Raw genomic sequence first — 26,443 nt, forward strand, 5'->3', positions numbered from 1 at the left:
AGGTTTGACTCAGAGAGGTATTGCCTCCTCTATGCAGCTATGAATGTGGTCATGCATGCTTTTGTGTACAGCTCAAAGGAGGCCTCAGTGTCATCTGGGTTCAGAGGGGTTTGGAAATTTAATAAGCTGTTACTTAGTTTGAGGTAACTGGCTTTAGCAAAGTTCTTAACAGGGTTGGAGTTTGATGTTAGTTCTAAGTTAGTTTTAATACTAAAGGAGATCATTTTGTGATCAGATCTTACCAGGGGGGAGTTAATGCATGAGAGGGAGCAGCACCCCCCCATGTTTGTGAGTTATAGATCTAGGATATTTGTTCCTGTAGTTTGGGAGCTAACTAGTTGCTCCAGGGTGTTTGCATTGACAAAGTCCAAGAACCTCTGGGCAAGTGAGTTATGGGCCATATAGGTCTCCCAGTTTATGGAGGGGTAGTTGAAGTTACCTATATGTATGATGTTAGGCTGAATGTTGAGAGATTCCAGTAGGTTTGGGTAGGAGGTATGGTTTTCCAGACTCATATTAGGGGATTTGTAGATAGCAAGGATATAATAGGTGGTCACACCCATGGTCAGTTGGGCATGGAGCAGCTCAGGAGAGTCATGTTGTTGGACCAGTCTAGTAGTGTACTTCTCTTTTATGAACAGTGAGTCACCTCCTCCTTTTGTTTTATCATGAGCAAATGGGATAGAAATGAATGAAAGGCATTGCAGTCATTGATAGCCGGGGTGCTAGTAACCCTGACAAATGTTTACAAATACAGAAATACCAGCAGAATGAAAGACTTTTACATAGTTAATCCCTAAGTCCAATCAGATAAACACACAATAAGCCTTTTACCAGCAGCTCCCAACTTGGATGGGTTGAATCAGCCCTCTGCTTCCACCAGACTGCAGAAAACCCCTCTTAATGTAAAACAAACTAGTTTTGAGCTCAAGTGCAGTAACAAATGCTTTAAAACAAAAGGCAGAAATCCTACAGTATCAGGAATCATTAGGAATAAGTTCACAATCCCTGAGAAATCTTCACAAATGCAGATAGAGCTTTCAGTCGGTCCATGTATGACATGTTGTTTAGGCTTTGTATTCTTTTAGCAAGATATCTCTGTGGACATTCAAGTTGCTGCATGGGTCTGGACAGATACATTTCAAACGGACCATTATATTAAATGACTGACTTAATGAGGCTGAATAAAAGGGACAATGGCATCCCCTATATGTAGACAAAATCAATGTGTTTATAAGCTGTGTAATATAGAAGGACAACAGTGTTGGAGCCAGTACACACGCTTACTTTACCCCACTGAGAATCTCAAAATGTTCGGATGTGGATCCTTTGTACATGATGGCTCCCTTCATGCCTTCATGGAAGGCCCTGATAATGCTAAGCAGTATTGGAAGACAGCTGATCTTTGCCAGAATTGCAATATACTTTTCCTTCTGATGAAGTCAACTGACTTGATCAGATCAATGAAGGCAATATACAGAGGTTAGTTCTGCTTTCTGCACTTTTCTTGTAGTTGCCTAAAAGAGAAAAAGCAAGTCTATAGTAGACCATCCAGCTCTGAACCCACATTGAGACTTGGGGTAAACTCTCTCTGCAAGAATGAAGAGCCTCTTCATGACAAAACATGCAAACAGCTTCCCCACGGTACACAGAACAGAGATGCCATGATAGCTGTTACAATCACTTTTATCACCCTGATTCTTATAGATAGTAACTATGTTTATCTTGTGGTACACTACCTTCTCTCCAGCATTGGCAAAGTATTGCATGCAGCTCTGAGATTAGGGCACCATTGTTGCATTTAAATATTTATGAGGGAATACCATCTTTCCTGGGGGCTTTTCCAGAAGAGAGAGCCTTTAGTGCATTGTTAAGTTCCACCAAGGTGGGCTCAGCATTGAGTTTAGTCATAGCTGGTAGAAGCTTGATGGCATTCAGGACTCTCTCCATAACTACACTCTCTCTGGCATACAATTGTGAGCAATGTTCCACACAGCATTCCATCTGCTTGGTTCTGTCCTTCAAGACTTCACCTGTGGCCGACTTAAGTGGGGTGATCTTCCTCTGTGATGGACCGATGGCTTGCTTGATCCCATCGTACTTTCTTTGCATGTTGCCAATGTCCATGACCTGATGAATTTTTGAAGCAACCTTGGAGCCAATAATTATTTGCACACCACAGAGCTATCTGCTGCACTTGACTCCAAGGACACCGGAGTGCCTGCAAGTTCTCCTCATTGGATGAGGAGCTGTATGCAGTCAGTGCCTGTCTATTCTTCTCAAACAGGGGTGTCAGCATTTCAGTGTGTGCTTCAAACCTGTCAGCACACTTGACTGTCTTCTTCCCAAAGATAGATATTGCAATATTATAGATTGCATCCCATAATTTTCCCATCTCTTCCTGGTGTCAGCGTCATCTAGGCAGGGCAAGGCCTCTTCAAGTGCTTGAACAAACTTGTGTGCTTTTAAAGGGTCACTAGTCTTGCCTATGTCCCTTCCTTTTTAAAGTGAAAGCTTCATGTCTGGATGTCTACCATACTACACATGAGCAAATGGTCAGTATCACAGTCTGCACTGTGGTAACTATGTGTTACCCTGACACTACCTAAACTGCTGTGTTTGGTGAGGACAAGATCAAGTTGGTGCCAATATTTTGATCTTGGATGTTCCATGAAACTTTGTGCTAGGGCTTGAAATTGAAGAAGATGTTGGTTATGCAGAGGTCATATTGGGAACAAAGTTCAAGGAAATGCTGTCTGTTTTCATTCATCTTTCCTGTTCCAAATTGTTCAAGACAGGATGGGCAGCTGTGATGGTTGATTGTTTGGTATCTTCTTTTCAGTTCTGTTGAAATTTGATTTCAGAACTGCTACAGAGGGTATCTTTCTCCAGATCAGAATGGGCAGCAGCCTCTTCAAACTGTTGAGGCCTAGATCGAAGACCAGGGTGCTTAGGAAGTATCTAAGGGAGTTCCTGTTCACTGATGATGCAGCTATTGTGGTTCACACTAAGCAGGAACTAGTCACTCATGACTCACTTTGTGGATGAATGTATGGAATCTGACCTCACAATCAGTTTAAAGAAGACCCAGGTGATGGGCCAAAATGTGGGTAATGAGCCATCAATCAAGGTGAGCAACTATGAACTAGACGTTGTCCATGAGTTCGTGTACCTAGGCTCTATAGTTTCTGACAACTTGTCACTTGATAGCAAGATCAACAAGCACATTGAAAAAGCTGCCACAACACTTTCCAGGCTGACAAAAAGAGTATGGGCTAATGATAAGCTCACTGTGCACAACAAGGTACAGGTTTACACCGCCTTTGTTTTGAGCACATTACTGTATACCAGTGAAGCATGGACTCTGAGCTCAAAACAGGAGCAGCTGCTCAATGTATTCCATATGTGCTGCCTTAGGCACATACTTGGTATCTCATGGCAGGACAGGATCTCCAATAGCACAGTGCTTGAAAGGACAAGCACCACCTCCATGTTCACCCTCCTGAAACAGAGACATATGCATTGGTTGGGTCATGTCTCACACATAACGGATGGCTGAATACTGAAAGACCTCCTTTTTGGAGAGCTGGTGTCTGGGAAAAGGCAAAAAGGGCAACCCAAATTGTGCTACAAGGACATATGCAAGCATGACCACAGCACTCTCTTCATTGGTGTGAACACCTGGTATTCTCTCACCTCAGACAAGATTGTCTGAAAATGAAAAGTGATGGAAACTCACAATGTATGAAACCATCTTGGCAAGGAGAGCAAAGGATAACAGAGCTCTCAGGAAGATTAACACCCATAATACCAGACCAAAATCTGCCTACTGCTGCCCAGAATGTTGAAAGGACTACCACTCCTGGATTGGATTGCACAGCCATGGAAGACATTGCTTGAATCAGTCTAAAAAATGCATAAACCCAAGTTCCTTTAGTTTGAAGGATGCCTACCAACTGTTACAACAATACATACATATTGGCCAAAAGTTAGGTCACTGTCCATATTATAAGTTTCAAAATCCTAAAGAACTTAGTCAACTCTTAGGGGAATGCTTTTCAATATGGTAATTCCCTGAGGTAGATGATTTCCCAAAGGATACAATAATGCTTTTTTGGCATTTAGTTTCAGGCCATGACTTTGGCACCAGTTATTTATCTGAGTCAAACCTTCATGCAGGAAGGCCAGTTCATTTGGGATTCAATGGCCACTACTAGCTTCCAATCATCTGCAAACTTATTCAGCCAGAGCCATTTGTTATTGGCTTTTACTTCAAAAAAGTAGATGTCAGGCCAGAGAGATCCCAACATAGAACCCTGGGGGACTCTTCTGGTGACTGGTTTCTTTGTGGTGGTAACTTCCCCTGTTTTGATTATCAGCATCCTATCTGTCAGCCAGTTGGCAATCCAGTGGGTGACATAGAGGTTTATTCCCCATTTATTTAGCTTTTCTACTATGCCTGAATGGGAAATTGTGTCAAAAGCTTTGGCCAAGTTGAGGTATGTGGTGTGTACTATTTTACCTTCATCCATTGCTTTGGTGATCTTTTTAAATAAATCCACCAGACTTAGTAAATATGATCTACCCTTGATGAATCCAAACTAAGATGAGTCCAATGTTTGGATGTTCCTCATGTCCTGATTGAGTGATTCCATGATGAGTCTTTCCATGTCTTTGCATATGAGGCTGGTCAGACTTATGGGTCTGTAATTGCCTGAGTCTGCAGAAGGCCCTCCCTTATGTAGGGGAATAACTGCAGGTGCTCTCCAGTCACTTGGTACAAAACCTGTATACAGGCTGAGACTGAACAGTGTTGTTGGGGGTGTGGCTGAGACTGAACAGTGTTGTTAGAGGTGTGGCTAAATCATGTCTTATGCTATTTAAGATGCATCCAGGGATATGGTCAGGATCCATCAATGCAGTATTTTTAGCTTTTGATAGCAGTTTTAGGACATGGTCTTGTGTGATAACTGGACTCCAGCCAGTATCAGGTATATATTGAGGAACAGATGGAGGGATGAGACAGGTAAGGTTTGAGCTACATTTATTAGCCAATATTGGTTTGCTATATCTTCAGCCTCAGTGTATGTAACATTGTTCACAATCAGCTAAGCACATTGTTGCATTTTGCTTTTGAGATAACTAACATAACTAAAAATGCCTTGTGATTGTCTTTAGCTTTAGTAGTTATCATAGCCTCAGACTTAGCTTTGGTGGATTTAATTAAGTTCCTGAGTCATTTGCTTATTTCAGTGACAGGGATTCTAACATTCTGGGAATTACTCTTCTTACTTTTGGTCAAAATTCTTTCCTTTTATTATAAAGCTTGTTGATATTATGGTTCCAGTCTGTGGGTTTGCTTCTGGGATTTGCCATTCACTTGTTCCTGTGGGGTACAGCTGCATCTGTGCAGCTGTTTACATGCTGGTATAGTGTAATGGTGTACATTTCTGCATAATTACTGGAGTTAACTAGGTCTGGTGGGAATTTAAAGTTTGCCAATGTATCACTTAGATGTAGGTAGTATATCTTAAAGATATTTCTAACGGTACCTTGGGTGGAAGAGATCTCTCATTCAGTTTTATTTTGAAAAAGACTGCTTTATTGTCAGGCCTAACAAGTGATGAAGATAAGCAAGGGATGGTGTGCAAGATGCTCCCATATTAGCAAGGACAAGATCCAAGATGTTATTCACCGAGTGGGTACTCTGACTAATTGTTCCAGGGAATTTGTATTGAAACAGTCCAGTAATCTCTGTGTTTTTGCACTAGTGGTGGTGTAGGTTTCCCACTCTATAGTTGGATAGTTTAGATTACCTAGGAAAGTAGTATTGGGTTTAATGCTGAGTGATTCTAATTCCTGTAGATAGGTGCTGTGGCTTTCTTTTGTCATAGAGGGAGTTCTATAGCTAGCTAATATATGGTACAGGACTTTTCTGATTGTTATTTGGACATGAAGAAGCTCTATTGCATCATGCTGCTTTACCAACCTTGATGTGAATCTCTTCTGGATGTAGATTGAGAGACGTTCACCTTTCTTCCCCTCTTGTGCAGTAGCTGGTCCAAACATGTGGTCTAAACATGTGGAAGGGGTTATAGCCCTGCACAGCCAGAGTGCTCTCTGCTATTTTAAACATGCCTCAGTCACTACACAGATGTCAATGTCTTCCAGGGTGAGAGGAGCTTGTAGAGTGTAAAGTTTTCTGTTCAGGTTCCTAGCATTGATCAGTAACATCTGCATATTTTCCTTTGCTTGTTTTATTATGCTGGTAGGTTTATCATGTTGGTATTGCCTAAAAAAGGTACTATGGAGGTGGGCACTGTCTTTGCCAATAATTGAAACCCCAGAGGGGCCAGATGCAGGCCATCCCTGGTGAAGCCATGTAGTCTTTCGATCACATTCTCCCAGGCTGTCAAATACTGGACCCCCTTTGAATGACACCAAAACTAAACAAATTATTGAAATACATTACTTTTGTTCATATCTTGGCATCATCCCTGGAGAAGGTAGAATCCTGCTCAATGCTAGACTCATACCTGCCTTGGACACATAGTCTGAGAGCTTCATCATGTCTCTCTTCATATAATACAGGGAGGTACACCTCAAGTCATTGACACCGGCATGAACTATGACAGAATCAGACTGGTACTTGTTGTTCAGGGACTTGAGTACATGCACAATTTGGCAGATCCTGACACTAGACAAGCAGCTAACCATCAATTTCCTTGCTCAGCCTGGGTAAGAGGCCCATCTGTATGTCTTACAATGGAGTCACCTGTAACAAGAATGTCTGGTTGGGCTGATGCCTGCTTTATGGGCTTAGCATCTATGACTTTGGGATTCCTTGTGCTATGTGAGGAAGTAGCTTTATATGCCAAGTGTGCTTTGTGCCTGTGTTGTGTTTTGGAGTTCTTTGGGGTTTAGGCAAGTTATTCTTTAGAACCTAAGCATATGATGGATTATTTGCATTGTGATGGCCTTGGAAGAATGTGATGTGTAGTGTACTGCTGACGATTTTGGTGTCAGAGTTTACTGTGTGTGTGTGATTTTTGCCTCCAAGGATAGTAAACATTCACGTCTCTCACACACTGTTTTATATTGTTTTAGTAATAGATGATCATCAGACAGTATGAGACAATTCTTACACTGTCTCAAGATACCCATTTCAATAAGGATGACTAGAGAGGTCGTGGGAAAGTGCTGGTCCGTGATATGGTATGGCCTGGACATGGACCCTTTTAAAACTTTCTTTTGCTGCCCTATGGTGTCCATCACACTAATACATCGAATGCCAACCCAGTACAATGTCATAATCTTTTTATATCATAACATGCCCAGTCATTGGTCTCTCCACTGTTGCTCAATGGTCTAGTGCACCAGCTTCATTTGTGCGACAGTCCAACATTTTTTTTAGTTTTACAGTTCCATAATATGTTATTTAGACACCACTCTTCCTTTATTTCTCAATTATCTGTGCATTTTTCATTTCTTCCCTTTTCCCCTGTTCCCACATGCATTCCTCTTCATGCCCCCAAGTTGTTAAATCAGCAATAATTATTTTTTTTCTAAAACATTTACTAAAGTTTATTATACATCAATAGGTAGTTATGAAAACTATATAGCTTACCTTGGAGGCTTGCCCCTATGCTCCCTTGATGGCATTACCCATTTGCAAAGCTTTGATATTGTGATTACCTGGGGCATGTTTCACAAATTAAGGATCTGTTTCATTTAATACATCCTTCCTGCATTGTCTATAGTCACCTGCCTTTCACTATCTGTTTTTTTTTTGCTTATTTGCTCCTTCTCTCTTTCTATTGTCACTTTCAGTCCCTCTTTTATCCTGCCTTTCACCTCTTTAACTCTGCCATACAAATTAAGTGCTTCTATCCAACTTGTTTAGGTCCTCATTTGCTCAGCACTTTACTTCTGACTTGTCTGAACAATGCCATGTACTGTCCTCCCATCTCCTTAGAACTGTCCCTTTACTGTCTCTGCTTCTGATTCTTATAGGTTCATAGGCTCGTAGGTATGTACTAGGCTTTCGGCCCTAGGGCCTATACAAGCCCAGCCAAAAAGGTACCCTGGCTTTTGCCACCCAAGAAAATTATTTTCCTGTGCCACTGTCGAGCAGAGCCACAGAAGTGATCCCCGGGGTGAATTTCCTATTTCCCATCCAATCATTAAGATTTTTCTTGAAGAGTGCTAATGAGGAGCTTTGTTTGATATAGATAGGTAGTTTATTCCAGAGTATGGGAAGTCTCTGGGACAGGAATCTATCCCTCCGGCATGTTCTGTTTATTGTGGTGACAAAGTTTAGGTCCCTAGAGCGTGTAGCTCGGAGAGATTTGGATTTCTTTAAGTGGAGCATGTCCAACAGCTCTGAGTTTGACATAGCTTTGTATGTTAGGCAGAGATCACCTCTGAGTTGGTGATATGCGACGGAGTAAAGCTGGAGTTTTTTGAGACGGTCTGCGTAGGGCATCTGTTTGAGGCTGGTAATCCTCTTTGTGAGGTATTTCTGCGGCCTTTCCAGTTATTGTAGATGTCTTGTGAGGTACATACCAAAAGGGGCGTTGTACTCTATAATGGGTTTAATGAGTGATGAGTAGAGGGGAACAATGACCTCTTTTTTTCTGGATGAGAAACCTTTTGTGATGAGGTGTGTCATGTAGAAGGATTTCCTGACTACTGTGGAGATGTGATTATCAAAGGAGAGACTACTGTCCACCTGTGTCCCAAGGTCTCTTATCACACTTTTGGTGTTAAGTATACTACCGCCTATGTTGTAGTTCATGGGTACAGAGTTCTTCTGCCTAAATCTCCATTGGAAGGGTCTTGTTGTTCTTCTGTCCATTTGTGATAACTCTTTCACTTGTTTTCCCTCCTCCATCTTGTCTCTTTTCTCATTTCCATGGGATTTATATCCTGCTCATCTCTTTTACTAGAATGTGACCATTTTGCATTTGCTGGTCTTGTTGTCTTCCCTTTGAGGTTTTCAGCTTCTGACATTGCTGATCCTTCTAGTGTCTCTACATCACCTTTTCTATGTCTAAGGTTGCTCTCCCAGTCCATGTACTGCAGATGAATCAGATTATTACTGCCTGTATTGTTTCTCTGTCTGTTATACCTTTGGTTAAACTTTTGAACACCCTCCATATTGTGTAGCCTGAACTGTAAACCTTCCTGCAGTACTTCTAGAATTGCAGGGTATTTCAGACATGCAGCTGTTCACGTTATTCAACCTCTAATAATGTACATAGGTTTGACTTCTTATCTTACAATTCTACCATTGTTATATTTGTAGCTGTCACTATACAAGTCATGTAGTATATCAGAATTGTAATATATTTCTGTAAGAAATAGTAAACATTTTCTGTAAATAACCAACTGCTACAACTGAATGCAAATACCTGTTACTAATGAGTCCTATTTGCTTTCTGTATTTCAATCTATTCAAATATGCACTCCACTGAAAAGGACAGTTTTTGCCCAGATGGATCATTCCAGTAAAAAAATACAGATAAACAACATTCATTTAATACTTCTAACATAGCTTTCCTTCTGTTATATAATGTCATTGAGTAATCCTCAACCATCTTTATGAGAATCCTTGTAAATGGGACAACTTTGAGCCTTTTTGCTTGACATATTATTTCATTTTTCAGCAAAGGACTGCAAACATACTTGCCTCTGCTTTCTGATGCTGCTTGCCACAGTCCCACTCTGTATTCTACTAGTGTTTCTTGATTTTCTGGAATCACAGATCTTGCATGTTATAGCTGCATAACAAATTGCTACAGTTCACTGTTGTTCACTCTCTCTTGTATTCCAATAATCCTGATGTTATTTCTTCTTGAGCCGTTATCAAGACAATCCATATTTTCTCCATCGTTTTATTTTAGTTCCTGTATTCTGTGTATCTATTCTGCATCTCAGCTTTAATTGCTGCTTTATCACCCTCCAGATCTTGTAGCTTCCTTTGTAGCAATTCTACTGCTGTTTCTTGCTGTTATATTTGTTTCAAGGAGCTAACCTACAACGATTACCTCTTCAAACAAAATGCACAATTAATCCTCCATAAAAGCAGCCATCTGTTCCTCATTTTGTTGCAGCTCACTTACTTTCCTCTTGGTTGTTTATGCTCCCTGGAAACACTGTCTTTATTCAAATTTCTACAGGCCCTCTCCAGAGCATTGGGCTTAGGCAGCCATTTTGGCTGGGTTCTCTAGCACTCTCCACATTTCTTCAGTTTTTTTTTGGCTTGAAATGTCTTCATTACAACCACTAATATATTTGATGTTGTATGGAAGATTATCTTGGGCATACCTCTCAAGTGTACCTCATTACAAGGAATGTTCCTCATTTTGAGTCTTAAAAAGTCCATGTTCCTCAAAGTTCCACATTGAAAACATCTGTCCCACATTCAGTATTAGGAATTTTTTTAACTGATATCCATGGTAAACAGTACTGAATCATATTAATTCAACAAAAGAACTTTTCATAAGTATAAAGTAAACCATCCTGTGACCTTCCTAGTTGAAGATGGTAGTAAGCTGTTGGCAGGTGTTCCATATTTTGCCCACTTGTACCACATTATGACGGCCAGTGTTCTTCATTTAGAAGATGGAAGGTTAACAGCTATGATCCTGGGATTTAGAAATATGGCAAGCCTGGTCTTGTTGAGCCAGCCACTGTTTACCTAGTATGTGCAATGAAGCCTGGAGCTGGTTAAGATAGTGGGGAATATCATGAAAAGGTAAGTTGGGGAACACAGGGTAAGTAGAAGAAAGGTAAGACAGGCACATAAACAGAATACAGGCAAGACTGATAGCAGAAGTGTTGATACACTAAGAGAGAGAGGAAGCACAATGGAGAAGAAGACATCAAACAATGGGATGACAGATGTGAATGGGAAGTTTGGACAGCAAACAAAGGCAAACACAAACATAAAATGGAGGGGGACACTGGATTTTGAGAGGGAGTAATACAGTTCTACCTGTGTAAGACCCAGTGGGAGATCAGATCTCGTCTTGGGCACCCTCACCATAGGACTGGCTCTCATGTTAATGTCAGTGTGGGATAGGGACACCACTCTGTAAGCTGTTTAAGGAGTCTCTCTAAGTAGCCAATGCAGGCCTCTATGTGCTGTTCCATTAGCTCCTCAACTACCTCTGCAAACTCACTGCAGCAAAGTACAATGTCTTCACCCCTGTCAGATCTACCAGTGAGAACCACAGCCAATCCCATTACCACCAGGAGCAGAGTTTGCGGGGCTTTACACCTTCACCACCACTGATGTACTGTGTGAATCAGCCCTGGCAGGCTGTTGTCGAGATGTGTGAGGTGGTGCTGGTCACTGGGAGCTGGTGAGCAGGGTTAGAGCAATGGATGGTCCTGTGGATACAGCTTTATAAAAAAAATAAAATAACTGGAGTGAACAAAACAAACAACAAAGAAATGTGATAAATTGACAAGACAATGACAAAGAGTGTGTTGAGAGAACTACAAGCACACAATTACTAGCAGTAATATATCAGCAATAAGATGTATAATTGCAGTACATCTGTGAAACACTTCAGTATCTCTAAATGGTGTGTTATTTGTACAGAAGGGCATATAACTTGATCTTGGCGACCTTTTCCCCTTGTAATGTATTTGGTGCATACTGATGGTAAGAAAGTACTTGCTGTGTGATTTGAATCGAGAACCTACATACTTTTCACCATGAAAGCAAGTGTGCTACTTGTTAAACCATTGTGGCAGCAGTAGTACTAACAAACATGAATTCTGTTGTAATGCACAGCTTGCGCGTGTGTGTGTGTGTGTGTGTGTGTGTGTGTGTGTGTGTGTGTGTGTGTGTGTGTGTGTGTGTGTGTGTGTGTTGAAAGGTCTGTGTACATTGAAAAGTATGTACATGAAATTGTATAGGTTACCAGAGGTGCACTCAAAAAATATGCTCTGCCTGTGATATGCAGGTATGTAAAATTCACCTTGATAACACCCCATACATATCCTGAACACAGGACAGATTTGCTTCCCACTCAAGCACATATGTAACTGTCCTTCTGAAGGAATAGAACCTGAGACTTGTAAGAATCAAGAAAGGTTGGTGTTTTACTGGTTGAGCTATTCTGGCATCACTGCCGTGCCAAAATATCAAGCAGCTACTAATGACAAGGACTGCTGGTACTTTATAATCTGGTACAAGTTGCAGAGAGTAAATAAGCAGGGATAGGTAGACTACATATTGACCACCATAAAGCTGACTGAAATGTGTACATGTATATGTATCTGAGAAGCAACTACAAAGTGACTCTTATTAACAAGTACATATGTAAGGACTAGATATAAAAGTATGAACTAGTAAATTTTGTATTTGCATATCTATATACCTGTGAGTGTGTGTGTGTGTGTGTGTGTGTGTGTGTGTGTGTGTGTGTGTGTGTGTGTGTGTGTGTGTGTGTGTGTGTGTGGGTGTGTGTGTGTGTGTGTACATCTGCATATATATATATATATATATATAGAGAGAGAGAGAGAGAGAGATATCAGTGTTGTGATGCCCACCACTGCTACCAATATATGATGGCCACCACTGCCACCAATATCTGACATCCCCATGCTAGGCCCACAATCAAGGAGCCTGAACCCTCACTACTGACACTGGACAAGGACGTGCAATTGGAATAAAAATGGATACACTCAGTATTTCTAGATGTTGTATCAAGTACAGTTTCCCATAAGAGCACACAGGGAACACACACACAGCCTGGGGTTTGGATGTCTCTATATCTATCTCCCTCCAGATCCCCAGTAAGATTCCCCACTGGTACAGTGGAAGGGTTAGGCCCTCAGCCAAGTGTCCAAGCCAAGTCCTCCAGCACCCTCTCTGTAAACCCAGTTCTTTGTTTCCCTGCCCCAAGTAGCTGATGCACACACAGTGAGAGAGTTGATTTTTCACACACACATAACTGGGAAAGGCTAACACAGATTTACCTGCTGTGCTCCCTTCTGCTCAGACTGTAAGGAAGTTATCACCACCACCAGACATTCCACAATCAACTACTCTAAGGCCCTTAACAAAGGGTGTCCAATTATATGGTGCAATGTTAATACTAATACAAATGATAGTACTTTACCAAGACTGGAGTGGCCCACACAGTGTTACCAAATAGATATATGTACTCTCAAAAGTTAGATACTTTGTACAAGGACCAGACACAATAAAAGTTTTAAATATATTTAATAATAAATAATAAAAGAACATGAAAATATTACAGTAAGGCACAGAGTTCTGATCACAGGAAATATTGAAAAGAACATTGAAGGACAGACTCAGACAAATAAAGAAAAACAATATCTAAACTAAGCTTCACTATATTCCTGACTAATCTGAAAGAATTACTGTTCCCTAGTTAAGTTACTTACTACCACAAGGCAAGATGCTGTGGGTGAGGGTCTTTCTAGTCAGGTTACCCAAAACAGAATACTCAATACTCTTGAGATTTCTCTTTTTAATATCTAAAATATAATTTCCAGCAGGGCTGGCAGAATGACCTCATTTGGTCACTTGGCTCTAAGTTCTCACAGTATTCCCCTTTGAAGTGAGATAGGAATTTAGAGCATAGATGGCTACAATACACATCTAAATGTTTATGGTAGTTCCTGTGGCTTCCCCTCTTTTTACTGATCTAATGAACAAAGTTTTTTTCCCCGACCTAGCATCTCCTGTTGTATTCAGCACTGTGGTGTAATTTTTTAATGGTTTAACTGCTCATTTACATTTCCCTTATTTGTCTTAAACCAAGCTAGCTGGTTAACCATTGCTGTCCCAGTAACCTTTATTAAAACCTATACATTTAATTCAGTTACAACAATACATGTACATTTCTTTTCATTTCAGCAGGGTGCACGGTTAACACATTTTAACACAAGAAAACCTCACAAATGCATTTTCAGTGGAAGCATCTGTACAAATCATTTTGATATACAAATGACATACAGTTCTAATACATTTGTAATACAAGCATGTTGCATAAATCAGCTTGATATTTAAAGGACATATTCTTTACAAAACTCCATCTGGCTATGCTGGCAGTTGCCCATATAATTACAAGTATAGCTACATCTATATATATATATATATATATATATATATATATATATATATATATATATATATATAGATTCACTTCATAATCTCGAAATAGTGAAACATCGCATTTCAGTATCCCGAAACTATGAAACCGAATCCATATGCTCGACAAGCCACGATGCTTCGCTAGGGACGGCTTGCACCCGTCACCCCTGGGCTTTCGGATATTGGCAAAGGCTCTTGCTACCCCCATAGTGACTTTTTTAGGCAAGGCTCAAAAGACAAACCCACCTCCACAGGTATTACAAGGGATAAGAAACTAAGAGTAATGCTACTCAACGCCAGAAGTCTAAACCTCAAGATGCACACACTCGAAACTCTCCTTAGCATGGAGAACATTGATATCTGTGCAGTAACAGAAACCTGGTCCAGGGCTCCCGAGAGCACCCCAGCACTATCAGGTTATACCTCATACCATGCTTTTCGGCCCCAAAACTTGGACTGAACCACAAAAGGAGGGGGAGTATCGATATTCATCAAAGATACCCACACCTCCAGGTTGGTGGCAAAGCACGAAGCATCAGAGACTATCCATGTGCAACTAACAGTGAGTAAAACGGCCTTCCAGTTTATAGCCTGCTACAGACCACCCTCCCAAACCCAGGAACCCCACTCGGCCTTCCTGAGAACACTGGGAAATATGAAGGTCTCTCCAAACACCATTATATTGGGCGACTTCAACTAGTCAAACATAGACTGGGAGCATTACTCTAGCTCCAACACCCTAGCCCAAAGGTTCCTAGAATTTATAAACTCAAATGCTATGGAACAACTTGTTACCACTCCCACAAGAGGGGAAAACATACTGGGCCTGATCATCACCAACATGGGGACTCTATGCTCCAGACCAGAAGTGTATCCCTCACTGGTAAGATCAGACCATAAACTAATCTCACTGGATATTCACATCCCGACCCCACCCCCTGCCCAGAAAACCACAGTGAAAAACTTCTCTAAAGCAAATTTCACACTCCTCAAAACCGAGGTGGAATCCTTCAAAGCCCCTGGGCCTGTGGAAAATACGGCCCAGACCGCAGAATCCTTTATAAACGCATTCTATGAACACCTTCAGGAATGCATGGATCATGCGATCCCAAATAAAACCAAGACCCAATCCTCCAAAGGCCGACGTCCTGTCTGGTGGACCCCAGCCATAAACAAACTATACAATAGAAGGAGGAAGCTACTAAATGATAGAGCAAAATCCCAAAAAGGGAAGGCATCACTGATCAGTATTAGCAAAAAACTACGGGCACTCATAAAATTGTCTAAGGCCAGCTTTGGGAGAAAAATTACACAGGACACTAAGGATAATCACAAGGCTTTCTTTAGTTATGTTAGGAACCTGGGTGGTAATTCCCAGATATGCTCAGAATTAGTCCAAAATGACAAAAAATACACCGAACCCACAGACATTGCCAACATCCTAGCTGACAGGTTCAGCGCAAACTTCTGCCCCCCCCCCCACCTAAAGGGCAAATATCTATCCCAGCAGAGTGCTGCCCCCCTGACATCTCAGATGCTCAGGTAAGAGCCGCCCTCTCCAAAGCAAAAAACACAGCATCAATGGGACCAGACGGTGTCCCGGGCTGCGTCCTACATGAACTCCAAGAAGAGCTAAACCCAAACATAAAACTACTGTTCAGTCTCAGCCTTACTACAGGATATGTGCCCAAAGAGTGGCGTACAGCAACTGTGGTCCCTCTCCATAAAGGTGGTAACTCAACGGATCCTGGAAACTATCGCCCCATAAGCCTGACTAGCTTGGTCTGCAAAGCTATGGAAAGGATCATCATGGACCTCATAAATAAAGATATTGGGGACCTACAGACACTGGATCCTACCCAGTTCAGCTTTGTTAAGGGCAGATCCTGCCTCTTAATCCTGGTTGATTTCTTTGAAACAGTCACCAAGGCCATTGACGAGGGGAAGGTGGTCCACACAGCCTACCTGGACCTCGCAAAAGCCTTCGATACAATACCCCACTCGGGCATTATAGATAAGCTCACCAGCTTAAATATAAACCCCTATGTCACTAGATGGATTGCAAACTGGCTCAAGGACAGAACCCACATGGTTAGAATTGCTGGAGCCATGTCAGACTCCAAACCAGTTACAAGTGGTGTCCCACAAGGCTCAGTCCTGGGACCTCTCTTGTTCGGTATATATTTCTCGGAGGTACAGGCCAACATGGAAGGACTGTGGCTGACCAAGTTCGCAGATGACTGCAAACTGGGCACCATAATTTACTCTCCAGCCGACACAAGCATCCTCCAAAAGGGCCTCATAGAAACAGACAACTGGTGCCAGAGCCATGGCCTCAAGCTAAATGCCAAAAAGTGTATAGTCATCGCCTTTGGCAAAAACAAAGTGCCCACAAATTACCACATAGGTGGTAATCCATTAAGTACAGAAGAAGTAATTAGGGACCTGGGGACCCAAGTTGATAGCAATCTCTCATTTGACAACCATGTGGCCAAAGTGGTTAGAAAAACATTTTATATAGCCCACCTAATCATGAAGGGATTCACATCTAGATCAGGGAGGTCATCGTGCCTCTTTACTCATCCCTCATCAGGCCCATAATTGAGTACAATGCCCCTTTTGGGATGTACCTTACCAGACACCTGCAGCAACTGGAAAGACCCCAAAAGTACCTCACCAAGAGGATCAAAGGGCTCAAACAGATGCCATATGCTGCCCGGTTAAAGAAACTCCAGCTCTACTCAGTGGCATACCGCCTGTTCAGAGGCGATCTGTGCCTGACGTATAAAGCCATGTCCAACCCGGAATTAATGGACATGCTGCACCTCAGAAAATCCAAATCCCATCAAGCTACGCTCGAGAGACTTGAACCTCAGCACTGAAATAAATAGGACATGCTGGAGGGACAGATTCATAACCCAGAGGCTCCCTTCACTCTGGAATAAAATCCCAGTCCAGGTTAGGCAGAGTCCCTCATTGACTCTCTTCAAGAGGAATCTTGATGAGTGGATGGGAGATCATAGGTTTACCCCGGGTATCACTTCTGTGTCACTGTTAGACAGAGGCACAGTATACTAACCTCGAAAAAGGGCATAGCAAAATAAATTTAAAATGGGTGGCGAAAGCCAAACACATTCTGGCTAGGCTTATAAATGCCCTAGGGCAGATAGCCTAGTATGAACCTATGAACCTATGAACCAAAACCCTGAGCCCAAAACCGTGAAATTCAAATCACCGAACTAACCGCATACACTACACCATACATACGCAACACCCACATCACAACATAAACAAACAAGAAATACACACATACACAACTCATACACACATAAGCAGGGGGGAAAGCCCCCTTGCACCCCCCCTACTTATATATATATATATATATATATATATATATATATATATATATATATATATATATATATGGGTCTACCTGACTTGGTCGACATTTCATTTGATTGACAGTTCATTTGGTCGACATTTCATTTGATCGACAAGCATTTGCCCCCTTCCCCAGTGTTGTGCAACCTTGGAGTTGATATATATAGTTAGGGGGGTGTGGGGGGCACAGCCCCCCACATTGGGGGGTGTGGGGGTGAAGCCCCCCAGTTAAAATGCTTGTCGATCAAATGAACTGTCGACCAAATGAATATTCGACCATATGAAATGTCGACCAAGTGAGGTAGATCCATATATATATATATATATATATATATATATATATATATATATATATATATATATATATATATATATATATATATATATATATATATACATATATATATATATATATATATATATATATATATATATATATATACTAACTCTGAGATCGCACAAACAGGAAACAAAAGCAAACTCTCACATGCGCATTCTCCAGTGCCTCACGCACACATCAAACATATCAGCACACTCAAACACACTCTAACCCCCATTCAAATCCCTTACAAAAACACTGACTTACCTGACAAAACACCTAGATCCACACACAGCACCACGCACCATAAACACACAATCCCGCACATCATGTAGCGTAAGACCATAACCGTGAATTTGAGATATTCGATTATGAACTTTCGCTATTTCAAACATTCGGTTTATAGTCTCGAGATACTGAAATTCGACATTTCAGTATTTTGAGATTATAAACAGCTCCTATATAAATATATATATATATATATATATATATATATATATATATATATATATACATATACATATACATATACACACACACACACACACACACACACACACACACACACACACACACACACACACACACACACACACACACACACACACACACACACACACACACACACACACACACACACACACACACACACACACACACACAAATACATGTGGGCCAGTCATCAATGTCTGCTACAAGCCCCATAAGGCAGAGGAGTGAGCACATGGGGGCATGCATACTGGTGGTCCTTGGAGATATGAGTTACCACCATCCCCCATGAACTAGCTGTGTCAATAGGTGTAACCCAGTGCATGTGCAGGACAATCATGGAGGCACAGTCTAGTACCACCATGGGCATTTCTGAGTTGATACAGATAATATCTGATGCAAAAGCTAACCTCCAGGAGTGCATATCCAGTATGTGTGACTTTTCATTGACTGAATCATATACTGGCACACAAGATGTTCTTTCATGCATACATGCCATAGAGAAGGTATTGTCCACAAATGGTGGCTGCTGTGGTTGTGGACTGCAATAGTCACTGTCATGCAGCACTAGCACTTCCTCAGCAGGATTAGTTCTGGAGAAGACAGATGTACTCACCCATTTGCCATGAAAGGCACTGTGCCCTTCCCTTGGTATTGCTCCTGATTTCTGCTATGGCCCTCAGGAGCCGTGGGGGCAAGAAAAAAAATGCACATTAGTACAGTGCAGTTCAAACTGCCAGGGGTTCAGTAGAGGCCAAAAGAAACTATACACACAGTACATCTTCAAAGCACTCTCATTGACGCTTTCCTCCCATAAGTGATGAAGGTCTGGGTGGCATCTCTTCAGGTGACTACAGTGGTGCCTATTAAGCAAATAAAGAAAGAGTTTCATCCCTTGAATGCACTACTGAGGTGTACTGCAGGAATCAGAGCCCCCAGAGTTTATAAGCATTATATAGGTGTCTAACTAAAGAATCATGGCTAGTATCTTGTGGTTGCACCAGTTTCCAGTTCTAAGATTTGTCACACAATGTCAAGCAACTAGGTAGTGCAGTCAGTAGCAGGGTTAATAACAGATCATACCAGTTTTGAAGTAATACAGTATGGGACGTGTGAAACATGGCAACCACTGCTTTACAACATGTCATTTGCTTTGACAATGAAAGTATCTGTTCTCCACGGTAACTTCGGTTTCACAGGTAGAGGCTGCAAGATGCAAGGAAACCCTGTTCAGTTTTTACACTCCTAAACATGCACAGTTTGCTTAGTAGAAGTTTCCACAGGGCCTACTAACTGGCATGCCATTAAGATTGACCAGTTCAGAAACATTCACAAATCAAAACCTCATCTGCATAATCACTGCTCCTAGAGACCTGAAATTGCATGATGTAAGTGCAAGTGGCTGTAGACAGCCTCACTGTGCTATTCAACTAGAAAACAAGGTAGGAGTGATTCAAGGAAGGAAGACTATGGAACACTGATTTACACATTGCTGGAATTATGTGCATTTCCTTTCACAATACTACTTACAAATACAGGTACATTATAGTTAATGTTTGCAAATTCATGTTAGGGACTTATGTTAGTAGCTTTTTGAACTTTGCTTAGAGGAAAAAGAGTAGGAACAGACCCTAAGAGACTGCTGTTCATAAGGGATATTTGTGTTACTGAGACACACACACACACAACAGCAATTGTGTACCACATGTCTTAATGGATGCAGTCCAGCCCTGAGATGGGAGCGGATGGCACACATTTTTACAGGTGTATAGGATATACATACACTGCATTTAGCTAGTTTTAGGGGATGAACTCTATCAGTGTCTTCACCTGCAAGTTGTAAGTGTGTTTGTAGCAGGTTTCTTTTTGTTGAGGGAATTGCTTGTAGTAGTGCTTGCTGATAATCAATGTTGAAAGGGTATGGATGGACTGATACAATAAGAATTAACTCCCGCATTGTAGTATAAAGACAAGGTATTGAGTGAGCAGGGGAAGTCAATACTGGCATGATAACACAATGTTTTTCCTACCCACAACAATATGACTGGCAAGGACAAGTGGGATCTCTACAGATGTAAGTCATAAAAGCAAGTTCTCTGCATACTGCAGGCTCTCAGCTTCCATGGCCAATGACTGTTTGGGCAGGATGCTGTCTACAGACCCTACCAAGAACTTGTGATGGACATCACTGCTGTTAGTGGCTAGGACCACAGTTTATGATCAGGTGCAGTTGATACTACCTGTGATGCCGAAAAATGGGCTCTCTTCCTTGCACAGGAAGGTACAGTGACAGGAGCAGTCTGTTGGTTAAGCCACCTCTTACAGTGACAGAGGAGGTTCTGGCCTCTGTCAGAGTCTTGGCAATCCTGTCACAGTTTCAAGGTGTTGGTTGGACAGTGGTGTCAAGATGCAGCATGCCCCCAGAATATCCACCAGAGATACACCAGGTTGGTATTGCCATACCTGTCTTAACATATGATTACAGCCCATTGGGCCAATGCTCACTGTACATCTTAATAATACTTTATATTTTAGGTAATACAACAGCATCAACCACTTCAGTGGCATAGAGGGATGAAGCCCTGAATATGGCCCAGCCAAACCATGTTTGATTAGCAGCTTGAGAAACTGATGAAGAGGCATGGACGGATGGACATTACCATCTGGTAGGATGATCCTGTGGGCATATCCAGTGATGATCACTGGTAGAAGATGGGGGCATTGCCACCGGGAGCAAGTCCAAAGGGGCAATGGGTTAGGGACATGACTAAGCTTCCACAGAGGAGATGCAAATCACCTGAGGTCCCCAGTCAATGCTGGGCCCTGGATGGGAACTGTGATGGAGGGGGAATAACAGGAATAACAGGAATTGTCAAAAGAAAAGAACCCTGTGATGTTGATGGCAAGACATCCATGACATCCTTAAGTTCAGCACTGTATCCAGTCCTATTGGATGAGCACAAGGGTAAGAGATGGCTGGTAGAACCAACGATGGATGTGGAATGCTGTAGAAAGATGCAGAGGGGATAAAAAAGCTCTCCAAAAATATAGGATCATCGGGGTTTAATCAACAAGGACACCTGCTCAAAGTAAGTTATTTTCTACTACTATTGCTGCACAATGCAGTATTTAATCTGCATTGGGAGTATGTTAGAGGCTTGGGTTACACTTATACTGGATGTTGTGCTTTGTCGAGTTTATAGGTGAAAAAAATCCACTGCCTGAAGTCAGAGAATTATCTAACTCTGATGATGAAGAAGGTGATCAGCTTGAATGGTTAGACAGTATAATGTGTGCATGTTGGCCATAGGAAGTGTTCCTTCTGAATTCCCAAACATGGACCATGTCTTTCAGCTGCAGATACCCAACAGGCACACATCACACAAGGAGGACAGATTACCATAGACACTCACAGTCAGAGCACTGTGATACCCCCTGTGGGCCAGTCATCAATGTCTGCCACAAGCCCCATAAGGCAGAGGAGTGAGCATATGGGGGCATGCATACTGGTGGTCCTTGGAGATATGAGTTACCACTGTCCCCCATGATTGGGGCACTTAGTTCAATGTAGCTGTAGTCTATGGCCCCCAGTACCTCAGGAAAATGGGTTATAACACAGAAGTTCTGCATGGTGTTTGCTCTCTCCACTGTGGTACATGGAAACCACACATGCTCCCTCATGTGCTGGGGCATGAAGTCAAAAATCTGATGGAGTGTTCTTGAGGCAAGTGCCTGAGAAGCAACCACTGAGTTCCCAGTTAGTCTTGTCATGTAGCTAATATGCATAAAACCACACATACATTGGTATTTACTGAAATAGGTAATCCATGACTTTCATGATCCTGCAGATGAAGTGGATGTATCTACCAGGTCCTGCATGGTGACTCTATCCATATAATGCCAGTCCATGATATTAGTGTTATGGAGTCCATGAAATGTTAAATGTATTTGGATGATACAGTACCTCCCAGGGTGACAATATGCATCACATAGCTTTGTTGTGGCAATAACAGTTTGTTGCATATACACATTAACTACTATTGTGGCAGTCCCTGTCATTTTCTGCAATTCCCCAGCGTGAACACAAGGATTTTACAGATCCTCATCATGCCCTTATTTATGTATTGCTTCACCATCTTGGTTTACCTCATTTACATACACAGCATCCCTTATTTTAATACTCTAACTCATTAGCATCTGCTTATACAGCCATTAGCATATACTGTAGGCAGATCTGCTACTTGGCGTTCATCACTAGTAATATGTGTGTCTCCAAATCACCCACACCTTGTGCATGGCCATTTGTTATGCAAAAGTTCTAACTGCAATGAAGCTAAGGTTTCTGGATCCCAGGGACAGAGTGCAGTGTTCCTTCAGGTCACAGGCAAGGAATCAACTATAGTAATTTAATATGTTTATCTTAAGGAGAAAAAGACAGGCAAGATTTCTGTATCAAAAAACACGTTTCAACCATTCTGCAAGCCAAATAAGAATCTACTATGCATAAGTAATTATTTTTCACTACATCCCAAGGGGTACAGGTGAAATTAAGTACATATTATAAAACTATAAGTTGATTAACTGACAAACAGAATTGCAGGTGGAATGAAAAATGATCATAGGTTCATGTACTAAGCAAATGACAACAAAGGCCTTTTTAAGTCTAGCCATGCATCCCAAATCTCTGACAAGTTCTGGTACCCTTGATAAGTTTAAGCAAGGGCTTGGGAAATTAACCAGTTACAGCATGCCTGTGTCCATTAGAAACATAGGTGCCAAACCAGGGATGAATTTTCTTTTCCCCATCCAATTGTCCAAGTTACACTTCAATTGGGTTAAGGAGAAACTCTGCTTCATGTGGATGGGCAGCCTGTTACAGGTCATATCCAAAATGATTAGGGGAAGATGACCTGACAATGGACAAAGCAACAATGTATATAAGTGAGATTGATCACTACTGCTTAAAGCATGACTGGGGGGCAGTAAGGATATTAAATATGACTGAGGGTGAAAAGGAACACAACTAAATCACAGAAGTGCTAAAGTTAAAGTGCTGGTATCCACAAGGGATCCAACATTGTGACTGGTAGTAAGGAAGAAGGCAGAAACCACAGCCAGTGGAAGCAGTGTGGCTAGGAAGAAGGCAGAAACCACAGCCAGTGGAAGCAGTGTGGCTACAAGCAAAATAACACATATTGCAAAGCAATTAAGACTGTATACATTTTTTTTGGGGGGGGGGGTTGCAACCATTTTTACAACAATATTTAAAAGTTAAAATAAAATATTGTAGCATGATTCACATGTATTACAGGCAAAAGAAGTGCTCAAACAGGAAATGTGGACTGTCACTGTTGTACTGCATACACCGAATACAGTGCATGTTTTGGATAGAGAGAATCCTATTACTATTGCTGCCAATTATAAATGTTGAGCAGAAAAAAATGATGATTAAAGGCATGAATTCTACAGCTAAATATAACATACTGTCTGAATGTAAAACTCCTTGCAAGCTTTTGACATACTGAGGGCATAACTGAAGCCTGTCGGACTGAAGTTGCTGAATTGTGAGTACAAAAATACAGAGTGATTTTCCAAGTGTCTTTCCAGAAGCAAGTAAAGCAACCAAATATTTTTGTTTGTTGTTCCTGCAGTCATTTGGTATGATTAAAAGACTTCATGCTGTACAAATACAGAATGATTCAATGTTTGTCTCACTGCAACACAGCCAAAACCAAAAGTCATAATAGTGAATATAATACTATTAATAAAGCACAAAGTCAGAATATATGAACTATTCTAAAGCAGAGTTGAAAAGACAGCATGCACATTTGTGCAGCACCACAGAATGTCCTTCACAGTTAAGCACTGTACTAAATGCTGACAAATGTGATGTTAGTACAGAGACACAACATTTGGAACAGTGATGCTGATGAAATTAGCAGATACCGTAAAACAAAATCTTTGGGTAGTGCTTCACTGCAAGCTCAGAACCACAAGTCTCAAAGTACTGAATACCTGTTGCAAAGCTCTGAAAACGGTATTCGTTACACTAATTTGTTTTATTGCACTCACATATACCTCATTTTTCTGCATACTTGCATTTAATACTCACAGCTCCTTGCAACATTCTGACATTTTCTGGGTCTCTCTTCCTTAACTAAGCAACCTACCAATCACTAATAGGTAGCACAAGAAAGGGAAAGATCTAAGTAACATAATGACACTCAGATTGTTAGTCTAGGGTGTTCTGCAGTGGAGATATTAATCACTGTCTAAGATTCAGAAAACGTCTCTCTGTCCATGTTAATTGCCCAATGCAGGTTGGCCCATTAGTGCAACAGTGAGAAATTCCAATGTATATGCATGGTAAAGCCACACTGAGAACCACTTCATTAGTGGCTCATTACCACATTTCTTAACAGAACACTGCAGTCAGACCTGACCTTGCTAACAGCCCAGTGCACCCCGAAACACACACACACACACACACACACACACACACACACACACACACACACACACACACACACACACATACATAACCATTCATATACATACAAGCCCCCCACCCACTCTCACACACAGATCTGGCATCCTCTATCTAACTTGTATGGATGGTGTTTGTACACACCCAGGCCTGTAGACAGACACATACATTCAGCCTCATGTATGCCCCTACAGACATTCACACACAATGACACACCATACCACCCCAGCTCCACTGTACTTGCCGCACTGAGAGTACTCCTATAGGAGTGAACTGATGAATTCAGCCTTCTGTCGACATTCGATTTTTCCTCTTAGAGTACACTTTGAGCTACAAAACTTTCCATGGAGAGCACAAGGATAATTAGCATCAGATACTCCCCAGGGACTATTGCATTAAGAACAAGACCACTTTAATATTAACATCCCCATGAGTGGTAAATCCCAGTGTACAGCAATCATTGAATAGAAAAACATTACCGCGATACACAAACCTGCCGAGATAAGCCATCTGCATCATAGTAAGCACTTCTGCATCACAATAAGCCTTTCTGAATTTCCCCACACTATTTGTCACTTCTATTCCTATTTTTGCATTTACATTCATATTTTCAAAACTGCAAGAGCTATGTGTTATTGAAGGGGAATGGACTGAATATCATGGTTTTAGACTGAAAAATATATTATCACTGTTCATGTATAATATATTGCAGACAGATTGCTAGCAATTATGAAAGCATACAATATTTCCATATAAATATTTCCAAAACAAAGTGACTTAAAACCATAGCATGGCATCAAGTGAAACCTTTGATGATGAAGAAAACTATAACTATTATCTACATTTAAGTTGCATATTTTGAGGAATATTTATTCTTAATAAAGCGTGTCATGTTTCTGTAAATATCTAGATAAACATGCATACAGAAAACAATGTCTTGTTGTCATGCAAATCCTTAGGTCTGTCTGAACAAAAGTAATCTGATACCATAAGTGTAGGTTGTACATTTTCCAAGATATGGGGCCAAATTACTTCTCAATGAAAGTGACGTATTCCAGTGTAAGACTTCCACCATTCTAAAACATTGGCTCTCTCTTTATATGACTTACTCCAGTCCAATGCCTACCTATAAAGCAGACTTACATCAAAGGCCAGATTCCATAAGACTTCCATTACACTGTAGTAAGTCACTTACACTGACATCAAGACTTTTGGAACTGGGCCCATGAAAACAATGTTGTTAAACTTCACTGAAAAATGTAATTCTGGGGTTTTGAGCATTATAGTACACTACATTATTGATGTAAAGACTTTGGATGCACTATTATCACTGTAGAGAAGACTTTTTACAAGTAAAATTGATGTTTGTACCTTTTAATAACATTTAACAAGTAATTTCCGTGGTATCCCCGAAGTATCAAAACAACCCACTAAAGTGTAGTGGGTCTAAAAACAAAACTGTGTAAGAAACTTCTCTGTGTAGAAGATTTTCAGTCCATATTTTTCTAGTTAATCACTGTATATTAATCAGATCAGACAATAGTAGTAGAATTAATTGCCACCAATTAAAGCTGAACTCTTTTAGAAAGCCTGGACTAAACTATTACTGTTCAATTAAAAGTGCACT

This window comes from Protopterus annectens, chromosome 16.part0, assembly GCF_019279795.1.
Source record: "Protopterus annectens isolate FY-2018-M chromosome 16.part0, PAN1.0, whole genome shotgun sequence".
NCBI classification, from domain to species: domain Eukaryota; kingdom Metazoa; phylum Chordata; order Ceratodontiformes; family Protopteridae; genus Protopterus; species Protopterus annectens.